At 42.0% G+C, this 12,835-nt stretch overlaps 1 long non-coding RNA gene across 1 annotated transcript in view; it reads right to left on the reverse strand.

Annotated features, from left to right (window-relative positions):
* Nucleotides 1–285: 285 nt before the first annotated feature.
* LOC139040199 (uncharacterized) overlaps nucleotides 286–12,835 on the reverse strand; it is a 37,430-nt gene continuing 24,880 nt past the window's right edge. Inside the window, exons 2-3 of the long non-coding RNA XR_011494247.1 lie at nucleotides 12,531–12,606; nucleotides 286–8,557 (exon numbers count right to left, since the gene is read on the reverse strand). This is a non-coding gene — a long non-coding RNA (uncharacterized lncRNA). The remainder of the gene's footprint in view (nucleotides 8,558–12,530; nucleotides 12,607–12,835) is intronic.

Below are 12,835 nucleotides of genomic sequence, written 5' to 3' on the forward strand. Positions count from 1 at the left end.
ACATGGCAGGGAGGGTGTGGAGGTGAGGGTGGTGGTGTCTGTGGTCCTGGACAGGACTGCACTGGAGCAGAGGGTGTGAGGGCCTGGGGAGAGAGACAAGAAAGAGACAGGCAGGGGGAGAGTGAGTGATGTTGGGGGTGGGGAGTGATTAAGTCCTAGAGAGTGACAGGGAGTCAGAAGGAAACAGGACTAGAGAGAAGCAGAGACAAGAGGAAGCAAGGAGGAAAGGGGGGAGCTGGGCTAGGGTGGGTGGAGGGGGAGCGATGGGCCAGGCTGGAGTGGCTCTGTGAGGGGACCCAGAGTGGAGGGGGCAGAAAGGCAGGAATCCTTGGCTTCGGGATTCCCTGAGCTCCTGAGTTCCCTGTGACGTCCCTGGGGCCAAGCACTGCAGGGGCCATCACACTTGGAAAGGTGGGTGCCTCCCATTTTGCCTGGGGTTACTGGGTAGAGCCTCTGGGTCTGTCACTGATGGGGTGGCTTCTGGGAGAGAAGGCTGATATGAGGCAGGTTTACCCTGCAGCCTGCCCTACAGGGAGGCGACCTTGAGCAGTCTCCCTCACTGCCTGAGTCCCTGCTGCATTCCCTCCCACACCAGCTGGGCCTGCATTATCTTCCAAAACTTGGCACCAGGTTGGGGGAGAGTTGGAACTTCTCATCTCCTGCCTTACATCTTCACACACTCACCTCAGATTCCAGCCAGGGCTCTGGCAAATGGTTCCATGCAGGTTTTCATCGGATTCACACATCACTGGCTTCCGGCCATGCTCACCACAGGACAATACTCAACCACTGGGCACAGGAACTGGTGGATAAATGCCTCTCCCTTTTGCCCCTCAGGTAGACAATTCTGATATGCTTTCTAGATGGATCCCTAGAGATCCCTTTGGATTAAACTCAAAATACCTTCAGTGTGTGGATATCTGGATAACATGCCCTTATTCTCGCTTTCCTTCCTTCTTCACTCTCCCTATTCCTCACTTTGTTCCCTGGATACACTTCTCCAGGTAATCCACCTGCTCCCAAGCCCTGGGATCAGGTTCCCTTTAAGGGATTTGTAATCTGTCCATGAAACTTCTGAGAATTTGCCCTGCTCCCTCCCACCCAGGATGCTCTTCCTCACCTGTCACCTGGTGACTCCTGTTCATCCTTCAGGTCTCAGGGCAAGCAGGACCTTCTTAGGGACAGCTTCCTTCATCCTCTAAAAGAAGTCACCTCCTCTGTAATAATCTTCACATAATCCTGGTCCTTCCCGTCTGAGCCCTTAGTTCAGTTGGTGGCTATATTCCACGATTCTTTGATTAAATCTGTTTGCTTCACCAGACTATAAGCCCCATGAAGGCAGGGCTGTGTGTGTTTTGTCTTACCATGATGTCCTCGTGCCTAGAAGAGTGTAGGCTTTCCATCAATGTTTGTGGAATGAATGAATGAATAAATGAATCAGAAACCAGGGCCCAGACGTAAATGGGGAGGCCCTTCTCAAAGTTCTGCCATCTGTTCTGTAGCACAGTCATGCTCAAATCTGGGTCTTCTGACTCCTAATTCAAAGGATCACCAGACCCACATTTTTTAAGTATTTCAGAGGAAAAGATGATAACTTATTCGGACATTCCTGTCGTATAGCTTGGTCATCCTTTTTATCTAAGATGTAAGTAACACTATGAAATATCAAAGCATGCATTGCATCATTCCCTGGCACAATCATTACAATGAGTTGCTGTTATGAATGAGTGGAAGGAGCAGGGAGGCAGTGCTGCTGCTCTCAAGAATGAGGTGGGACTTCTGGGGAGGCTGGCAGCCAGACTGGTAGACGCCACCGTGGTCTGTTGGTGCCTGCTGAGCTAGTATGGATGTCCCCAGTGCTGCACTCACCGCCTTGGGCTCCAGCACCCCTAAACTCATGGGGGCCCTGGCTTCTTTGGACCCCCTTGCCCTGGCACAGACTCTAAAGCTCCTGCTTTTCTTTCTGTTTGCAGCCTGCCTTTGCCACTAGAAATGCAGCCCAGCTCTGAAGTGCAGCCTGACTCGTTGGGACCACCAATCCCTACCCAATGACCCCACACCTGCCCCAGGGATCAAACTCAGACCTTCAGGCTCCAAACCTTGGGCTGGACTTCTTCTTAAAGGACAGTCAGATGAGGAGCCTCCTGGCCTATTCAGCGTGTGTGTAAATTCTTTCTGATAATTTTAAGAATGACTCCATAAACATTTACTCTTTCTCCTCAGAAAGAAACAGTCATCCTCAGAGTTTGGCATGTGCTTCTGACACCTTCTTTCTTATGACAACCCACTGAGGCCACTGCACTTACATGGCAGCAACCCACACATACACATTCACACAACCCTTCCACACTGAGAACAGACATAGCTTTGCACAGCCTCCAAATGAACATACAACACTTCCACACCTGAAACCTGAAACTACACCCTCCACAAATACCAGTGACAATAAACACCTGGAATAGACACTGATCTCTCAACCCATGCCCACGTACACACATATACAAACCCTGAACACAGACTCCCCACTCTGTTCTTCTACCAGTTACAAACACTCTCCTATCTCCTAGCCCTAACACCTCCTCCAGGCCCCTCGGACAATCTTTTGAAATTTGCTGGAAAAATCGGGACTCTGATGGAGGTGACTGTTAAATAGTTGGGCAAGTTTTTGATGCTTCTCCCACCATCACTCCCTCACCACACTGTAGCCACACACACACACACACACACCCCAAAATGACCATACACCCTGTAACAACATGCAAATACTGACAACACACACACAGACTTCCCAAATACCTATAGACCTTGTGACCACACATAAACACTGATACAAAACACCTACTCTGATCACATATGCCCCTCCTGACCACACATTCTCAGGTCTTACAGTATTAATCCACCTTCTTACCACACACAAACATTGACCACACTTATGTATTTATTTCACATTTGTCCAGATCTCACACAACCATAAACTCTCTAAGCACAGCAAACATCAGTACACACCCACACACAAATGAATGACTGTTTACCTTCAGATGAGAACAAATACTAAAAATGTGCACACACCACCTAGTAACATACCCACCACACACACAGATCACACGACAACTGAACACACTCCCTGACTACACACAGAAACTCACACTAAGAGAACCTTGACTGAGCACGTGTGGGCTTTGATCATGGAACATCTGACACTTCAGTCTCTACAAAAATACCCAGGGTGAGAGTGGGAGGCCTGTGCAGAGGGACAAAATGTGAGGTGCAGTTAGGTTGCACTTGCATACAGTGCACCAGAGCCTTGCAGAGCTGGTTGCTACAAGGACATGTGCAACAAGAGAGGAGAGGCAAAGAGGATCTAAAACAGTGCCTAAGAGATTCTGTTATAAACCTGTCTCCACAAAGAGAATGGAGAGATTCTCTAACTAGTCTCTGAGGAGAATGCATCAAGGATTTCATGTGATTCATTTTAATGTGTTGAAGGAGAATTGTTCCTGAAAGACAGTCAGTATTGCTGGCAAAATTCCTATGTAAATGCTTCTCTCTATAAAAATAACATATATCTATTTTTTGGATTAAAACAACAGGGTAAAATCATTTCAGTTTTATCTATGACAGAGTATCTTGTATTAGGCAAACTCTCCAAAAACAAACAGCTATAAAAGCTGAAAAAGTCCATAAAACCAGACAAAACAAGACTTGAAGGGCTGCCTTCTCTGAGAAAAGAGACGCATGATGATGCGAGCCCCACGCCACACTGTCCTCTCCCCTGTGGCATTTGCCTGTTCTCTAGGTGGGAGAATTGATTTTGAGCAGAAACGGCAGTTGTGCTGGGTCGAGGGGAAAGAGGTGGATGGAACTTCTGCTTCCAGAGGGGATGTAGAAAGGAGGGGCATGGCAACAAGTGGGAAAAATGAAACATTACCAAACGTATATGTTTTAGAACATGAGAGGGATATGGGAGGAAGTAAAGAGGACCAGACGGACCACACTTTCAGAGAGAGAAGGGCCATTGCTCTGTGAATGAGGTCACAGGTCTTCTCATACCAGAGGAATCTTCTTTGCACATTGAGGATCAGGCTTTTTCCAGGCAGAAGGATGCTACTAGCAGACAAGGAAATGAGCAGGTATTTTGATGTTGGCTGGAGGGATGGGATGGAATCTAGAAGAGCCCCTAACACATTACTGGGATCCCCCTAGGGACATTAGCTCTGGCCCTGGAACAGCACCTGAGGCTGGAGATCAGGGTGAAAAGGCTGTGTAAGCCGCCCACAGTCTCAGAGAGCATGGGGACAAATCTAACTACAGGGGAGTCTCTAATAAGCACAGTAAACATGTGAGCACTGGAAACCTGTGGTGGGTGACTCCGAAATGAGCTGACACTCACCCCCAATGCAGCCCAATCGCTGATTGGAAAGAGGTGAAGGGGTACCGATCTGCCTAAAAGATGGAAGGACCAAGCTCTCTTAGGAAAACAACTTCAGTCTCTATTTGTGAACAGAACCCAGCAGGGCCAGGAAGATCCAGGCCATGGGAGTGAGAGAAGAGCATCAAACTCTCCTCTGAGAATAATGACATACATTTCAAAAGACTGGGGAAATCCATACCCACCTGTGCTTGCGGGTCAATCACCCAGCCACCAGCCACCCTGTGTACCTTTGATTTCCTCTCATGGGAGTAGGCAGAGCACAATGTCTGATATGTACTTTCATATCAAAATGATGAGATAAGTGTGTACTTTCTTGGTAAGTTCTAGAATCAATAAAATAGAGTGTTAAGCAGCAAAGAGTATAACGCGATTAAATTATCTTGTTTTTCAAGTGATCTCAAACAGAAAAGGAAAATGACAGAGATGATGGATGTCTCCTGGGAACAACATTTTTATATAATAGCCTAATTGCTTCTGGGAAGTTCAGGGTTGGCCTAGGCAGCTCTTAAAATTCAGATGTTTCAAAGGCATTGCAGGAACATGGGCAATGGTCTTGGTCTAATGTTAGAAAACATTAATGTGGAAAGAAGCAGAAATCATGAGATTCTGTGTAGTGTAGTCAAAAGTGTATATGGTTCACTCACAGAATGAAAACAATGCTGCACAAAAATGCCATGAAGGCCAGCCCTGGTTGCCTAGTGGTTAAGTTCGGTGTGCTCTGTTTCATCAGTCCAGGTTCAGTTCCCAGGCATGGACCTACACCACTCGTCTGTCAGTGGCCATGCTGTGGTGGCAGCTCACATACAAAAAAAAAGAAAAAGATTGGCAGTGGATGTTAGCTCAGGGAGGATCTTCCTTAGCAAAAAGAAAAAAAAAAGGCCATGAAATGGTAAAAATAATAAACTATAGTGGATGAGGTAATTTCTTATTCTTTTTCCAAATGCATCTCTATTTGACAATTTTCCAATTTGATTATGTACTATTCTGCTAGGAGAATATCTTTTACTTTGAAAATACAGAATATGTAATGTCTAAAATTTACAATTTTTATTCCTTTGAAGGCTTCTTTGGGGATCAGAGTTTATCTTTACCTTTGTATGTAGTTGTTCTTGGAATATTTCTTATGAACTCTGACATAATTCTTTTTAAAATTGGGAATAGCTTACTGGTTTTCTGATTATACCAATAAGAACCACCACCATAATCAAGATATGGGACATTTTTACAGTCTGTAAAATGTTTCCTTGTCCCTCTTTGCAGTAACTGACCCACCCCAGCCCCAAGCAACCACTGATTTGCGTTTTGTCATTGGAGATTCATTTTGCTTATAATAGAACTGCACATAAATGGAATTATCAAATCTTACCATTACAGCTAAAATATTCCTATAAATCATCTAGTTCACATTCCTGTCAACAGCTTCCCACTGCCTTCAAGATGAAGAAATTCCTTGCTGTGGTGTATTGCTTAGATATAGGTTTGGTTGCTTCAAGAACAAAATAATAAACTCATTTCTTCCTCACTTAATAGTCTGGGCATATGCAGTCCCTACTGGTTTAGCAGCTCACCCTCTCAGGGACCCAGGCTCCTTCTGTAAAGTTGCTCCACCATCTCCAGGGTACTGCTGAGAGGACTAACCATCATGTCCACCTTCCAGCCGGTAGGAAGTGCGGGTGGGGGAAGGGAAGGACATTCCCTGGCCTAAGTGAATAACCAGGAATGTTCACACGTTGCTTCTGCTCACATTCCAGTCATCCAAATCTAGCCATACAGCTGCACTAGCCTCCAGAGAGGCTGGGAAACGTGATGTTTCTTCTGAGTTGCTGTGCGCTCAGCTAAGAAATAGAGATTCCATCTCTATGAGCAAGAGGAGGGCATGAATGTTGAGAGACAACTAACAGATTCTGCCACAGTCTACTCCTCTGTGTAGCCAAATATCCACAAATACACATAGAGCATGTGTCCCACACATAGAATATCCTCAAGGACCTCAAAGTCTCCTAGAATTGCTACATCCAGCTCAGAATTCAAGATCTCTGGGTATCGCTCAGTTCTCTAACAAGGCCGGGGCGCCTTGTCATCTGGAAAACTATCAACTAAAGGCTGGTTCCCTTCTACTTCTCTAGAGCCTCTCTTCCTAATTCCTTATACGGCGGTCTAGTTGTATTTTATTCACAGGTGAGAAACAATGTATCCTTTTTCGCAGAGGTAGCCTCTCTATACACTAGTTTTCACCTTGTTTCATCGAAATGCTGGGTTATAGGGTAGACGCCTGTCTACTTTTGCTAGACCTCCTCTCATGCGAATCGTGCCAGTTTGCAGTTACACTCCCCCAGCAGAGCATCCTAGTCCTGCCTTTCCCAGGCTTGCCTGACACAGTGTGTTTTCAAACTTGTGCATTTTTCATTCATCAAAGACGTAAAAAATTACATCCAGTGTTGTTTTAATCTGCATTTCTCTTATTGTTAATAAAGCCGATAATTTGGGGACATGTTTAGAAGCCATTTGTGTTTTCCTTTTCTACAAAAATCTGTTCTTCTAAGCCTGTTTTCCCAATGTGTTGTTTGGCTCTTTCTTCTCATTTTCAAAGTCTTTAGATATTTAAGAGGCCATTCCTTTTTCTGTGCTCTGAGTTGCCAATATTTTCTGAGTTTGCGTTGTCTTTTGATTTTTCTATTGGTGTTTTATGCCATGTAGATGTTTTCCAATTTGAAGTAGTCAAACTTCTTAATTTTTTTTAATGTCTTTTTGGATTTTGAGACATGGTTAGAAAAATTCCCATTACCCACCCACTTCAAGATTATGAAGGAATTCTCCCACATTTTCTTCTAGTATTTTTATGTTTTTTAAACAACTTTAATGAGGTATAATTTACATGTAACAAATGGCCTCCATTTAAAGGGAATAATTCAATGAGACTTATTTCATGGGTTTACCCCCAAGAAACCATAATTGTAAATCATGATCCATTTATAGTTTATGTTAATCTTGATTTTGAGGTATGAACTAAACTTTAATTTTTTAGTTTCAGATCGTTGCCCAGGTGATTTCAATGTGATCTTATTTCTTCCTATATACATTTGTTTTCTATAATATATTTGTGGCTTCTGATGAGCACTTTAGTGTGTGGCTACATCTGTGTGTCTATATTTAGTGGAAAATAACTGTCTTCAGATCTCAGGTATGGATCTCTAAACTCAAACATTCTCATAATAATTGCAGAAGATGTAGAGATGGCACTACAGAGCTTTGCAAGGCAAGGGTAAACCTGGCTGAGGACATGGTAGCATTCCTCAAGTTTCTCAGGACTGGTAGGACCTGAATTTCACTAGGAAAAAGGGGGGTCTTTGCCTTATCTTTGAAACAAGGATTGTGCATCTCTGGGCCTGAGCTCTTACGCCCTTAGTTTAGTTGAATGTACTTCAGTGACTATCTTCTGATAAGCTTCTATGAGGAGATATTTTCATTTGAACAGTGAGAATGGTGAGTGCCAACAGGTGTCCCAGCCATTTTGCAAGACATTTTCATTATGTACTTAATCTCGTCTTCCTCACAATGATCTCCGAAACCAGTATTACTCCCCTCACAGACAATGGGGCTGAGGCTCTGAGTTGGCCCCACTGAGAGTTGGTATTATGGGCTGAGACAGCAGGAACACAGGAAAAGAATTGAGATATTGTGCAGTAAGTTTGGGGAGATGCAAAGCTGACAGTCAGGGGTGGTGACTGGAGGATACAGGGATGTGGTGAGAGGGGTCCAGCAGGGGTGGCTGCTGATCAACCTTGAATGCCCCACAGCCCATGGTATCTATGTCCTGAGAAACTTGACGACTGTTACAATGTCCTCAGCCAGGTTTACCCTTGCATTGCAAAGCTCTGTAGTGCCATCTCTATATCTTCTCCAAAGACTCAACAAGAAAAAACATTAATATTCTCTACAAACCAACACATACTGTTCAGATCATCCCACCAATTGGTGGAGGTGGTAGTTGAAGTCCCAGAGGACACCAGCATGCAGGAGGTGGAGGTGGCCCATGGTCCATGAGTGGTGATAAAGGGCAGCCCACGGGTAGGGTGTGTAGTGCAATTCTGGGAAAGGAACATGTGCTCTTGCAGCCATATTGACCTATGGAACACAAAGTTTTGAAACATGTTAATATTGTGAGCAAAAATACCAACTGCAACAAAAGCTGAACCTCATTGAAAGAGGAACAGTCCCTGTCACCTTCTCGTCCACCAGGTTTTAAAAGGGTAGCATCAGTGCCACAAAACTCCACACCTCCTACTGGGTCCCATGGAGAGCTTAGGGTAGTTATAGAAGTCAAGGCAAAAAATTATTGTCACTGCCTGTGTCTACAAAAGTAGGGTGGTAAGGGGAAAGTCCGAGAGGATCACAGAGACAATTCAAGGCTACTAAAGAATGTATGTTCCAGACAAACAGGCATCTATTTCCAGGACCACTCTCCACCCTGCCCTTCACCACCACAAAAGCTCTGTCTTTCCATATTAAGAGCAGAGAGAATGAGAGGGAATGACATTTTCAGGTCTTACATTTAAGTCTTTAATCCATATTGAGTTAATTTTTGTGAGTGGTGTAAGATAGGGGTCTAGTTTCATTCCTTTACATGTGAATATCCAATTTTCCAAGCACCATTTATTGAAGAGACTGTCTTTTCTCCATTCAGTGTTCTTGGCCTCCTTGTCAAATCTTAGCTGACTCTATATGCATGGGTTGAGATTTGGGCTCTCAATTCTGTTACAGTGATCTTGTGTCAATTTTTATGCCAGTATCATACTCTTTTCATTACTACAGCTTTATAATATACCTTGAAGTCAGGAGGTGAGATGCCTCTTGCTTTGTTCTCCTTTCTAAGGATTGCTTTGTCTATTCCGAGTCTTCTGCGGTTCCATATGAATTTTGGGAGGGTTTTATCAACTTCTGCAAAAATGACATTGGAATCTTCATAAGGATTGCATTGAATCTATAGAAGGCCTTGGGTAGTATGACATTATAACAATATTAATTCTTCCAATCCATGAAAACAAGTGGGATACTGTTCCATTATTTGTGTCTTCTTCAATGTCTTCATCAATGTTTTGTAGTTTTCAGTGTAGCATTCTTTCACCTCCTTGGTTAAATTAACTCTGAAGTATTTTATTGTTTTTGATGCTATTGAAAATGGAATCATTTTCTTTATTTCTTTTTCAGACAATTCATTATTAGTGTATAGAAAACCTACTTATTTTGTATCCCACAATTTGTTTCATTTGTTGATCAGCTCTAACAGTTTTTTGGTGGAGACTTTAGGATTTTCTATATATAAAACCATGTAATCTCAAAATAGAGACCATTTTTCCTCTTCCTTTCCAATTCTGATGACTTATTTCTCTTTCTTGCCTTATTTCTCTGGCTAGGACTTCCAGTACTATGTTGAATAGGAGTGGTGAGAGTGGGCACCCTTGTCTTATTCCTGATCTTAAAGGAAAAGCTTTCAACCTCTTACCATTGAGTATGATATTAGCTGTGACCTTGTCACATAAGACCTTTATTATGTTAAGGTACAGTCCTCATCCTCTCCAACATTTGTTGTTTCTTGTCTTGTTAATTATAGTCATTCTGACCAGAGTGAGGTGATACCTCATTGTAGTTTTGATTTGCATTTCCTTGATAGCTAATGATGTTGAACATCTTTTCATATGCCTGTTGGCCATCCATATATCTTCTTTGGAGAAATCTCTGTTCAGATCTTTTGCCCATTTTTTAATTGGCTTGTTAGTTTTTCTGTTGTCGAGCTGTATGAGTTCTTTGTATATTTTGGATATTAACCCCTTATCTGATATATGGTTTGCAAATATCTTCTCCCAATTGTTAAGTTGTCTTTTCATTTTGTTGATGGTTTCCTTTGTTGTGCAGAAGCTTTTTTGTTTGATGTAGTCCCATTTGTTCATTTTTTCTTTTGTTTCCCTTGCCCTGTCAGACATGGTACTTGAAAATATGCTGCTAAGACCGATGTGAAAGAGCGTACTGCCTATGTTTTCTTCTAGCTGTTTCATGGTTTTGGGTCTTACATTCAAGTCTTTAATCCATTTTCTGTTGATTTTTGTGCATGGTGTAAGATAATGGTCTACTTTCATTCTTTTACATGTGGCTGTCCAGTTTTCCCAACACCATTTATTGAAGGGACTCTCCTTTCTCCATCGCATGCTCTTGGCTCCCTTGTCGAATATTAGCTGTCCATAAATGTGTGGGTTTATTTCTGGGCTCTCGATTCTGTTCCATTGATCTGTATTTCTGTTTTTGTGCCAGTATCATGCTGTTTTGGTTACTATGGCTTTGTAGTACATTTTGAAATCAAGGAGTGTGATACCTCCAGCTTTGTTCTTTTTTCTCAGGAATCCTTTGGCTATTCGGGGTCTTTTGTTGTTCCATATACATTTTAGGATTCTTTGTTCTATTTCGGTGAAAAATGTTGTTGGAACTTGTACACTGCTGGTGGGAGTGCAAACTGGTCCAGCCACTATGGAAAGCAGTATGAAGTATCCTCAGAAAATTAAGAATAGATCTACCATATGATCCAGCTATCTCACTGCTGGGTATTTATCCAAAGAACTTGAAAACGCAAAGGCATAAAGATACTTGCACCCCTATGTTCACTGCAGCATTATACACAATAGCCAAGACTTGGAAGCAACCTAGTGCCCAGTAAGGGACGAATGGATAAAGAAGATGTGGCATTTATACACAATGGAATACTACTCAGCCATAAGAAATGATGAAATCCAGCCATTTGTGACAACATGGATGGACCTTGAGGGTATTATGCTAAGTGATGGTAAATTTTTCTTATGGATATTTTACCACAATTAAAAGCAAGAAAATTAAAAAGGAAGTGATAATGTTTAGTGTTCTGATTTATACAATCTATGGGAGGAACTTTCTGTTATCTGCTCCTTCTTGATCTTAAGCTGAGCATTTTCCTTCACTGAAATGAACTTCCTCAGGGGGATTTGAACCTAAAGCAAAATATTCTCACTAATGACATAGTTCAAAAGAAGAAAACTCCCTATCAATAATATATAAATTTAATATCCTAAGACATGAAGTATTTGTTCTTCATCAAACTTAAGGTGTACAATGAAATTCTTGCAGCAAATCTAGGTAGTTTACTTCTGAAATTCCTGAGGTGTTCGTTGAAATATCAACTTTTAAGTTCTCTGTAGATTTTTCTTTTCTGCTATCTACATGTAGGATAGAAACAAAACATGTACTGGATTGCAATGGGAACACAGGACGATATGGTAAAAAGAAGAAATGCCAGCAAAACATACCCCACATCAGCCCCTGTATCATTGAAAGCAGCTTATCCCGTTTGGACTGAGGAGAAAAGTCAAACACAGAAAGAAATGAGGAACTAAGAGAATAGTTGAAGTCAGAAATATTTCATGGGCACTCCAACTTTCTACTATTGAGACAATGAGATACTTGACTGGGGGACAAGGCAAAAGCAAAGAAGGTCTAAAATCTTGAAGCCAAACGGCTCAGAAGAAAAGCTTTTCTTAGTAGAAAGTAAATAATGTCGCTTTGAAAATTCTCTGCTCTGCACTAAGAGAGAGAGGACTGCCCAATGTGGCTAGAAGTCTCTAGCACTCTCTCCTACAATTTCTCAGTACTCTATTTCTTGGAGGGGAGAGAGTGCTAAATGATACAAAAAATTAACCCAGGGTTGTAAAAGCAGAAAAAAATTCTTCCTAATTCCTTAAAACAAAAAGGCATTGTGGTATTAGTACTTGAAACAGCAGTGAACAGCGCTGAAGAATGCAGGGCTCAATTCACACAGTGAACAAAAGGGCTCAAAAGTCAAATTGTGGAAGTAACTTAGCAGCAAAACTCTCACCAAGTCCCGATTCTTGATGTTCCGATCTGTCTCTGACTGCAACTTTAGCACGCATACTTTGAATGGTATTATTCATGATTTCATTAGTGCGTTCAAGTGTTTTGAGGTTACTCCTCAACAAAACATGTAGAGATTAGTAATATTTACTCAATATTATTATTTCTGTTTTTAGAGTATAATCTAGAGAAAAGAGAGGATTTTTACCTTAAAGTTATGTGCCTCATCACAGAGAATCTTAGTTTCCTCTTATTTTCTTGAGTATGTTTCTTTGCTTCGTTATCTATACAAATATGTAATACAGGATTCAGAACTCAAAAATATTAATTATACTGATAGTGAAACCTATCTCCCATGGGTAAGTCCTTACAGAAATAAAAGAAGTCATACTTTACATATAAGATGCTTGCTTTGAATTTAGACTGATATACAATATAATGAAATAGGACTCTAGGATGAAAGAAGAGACAGCAAAATACATGATCTAGAAGAAAGTGGAAGTAATTCAAGGT

This window comes from Equus asinus, chromosome 14 (assembly GCF_041296235.1).
Source record: "Equus asinus isolate D_3611 breed Donkey chromosome 14, EquAss-T2T_v2, whole genome shotgun sequence".
NCBI classification, from domain to species: Eukaryota; Metazoa; Chordata; class Mammalia; order Perissodactyla; family Equidae; genus Equus; species Equus asinus.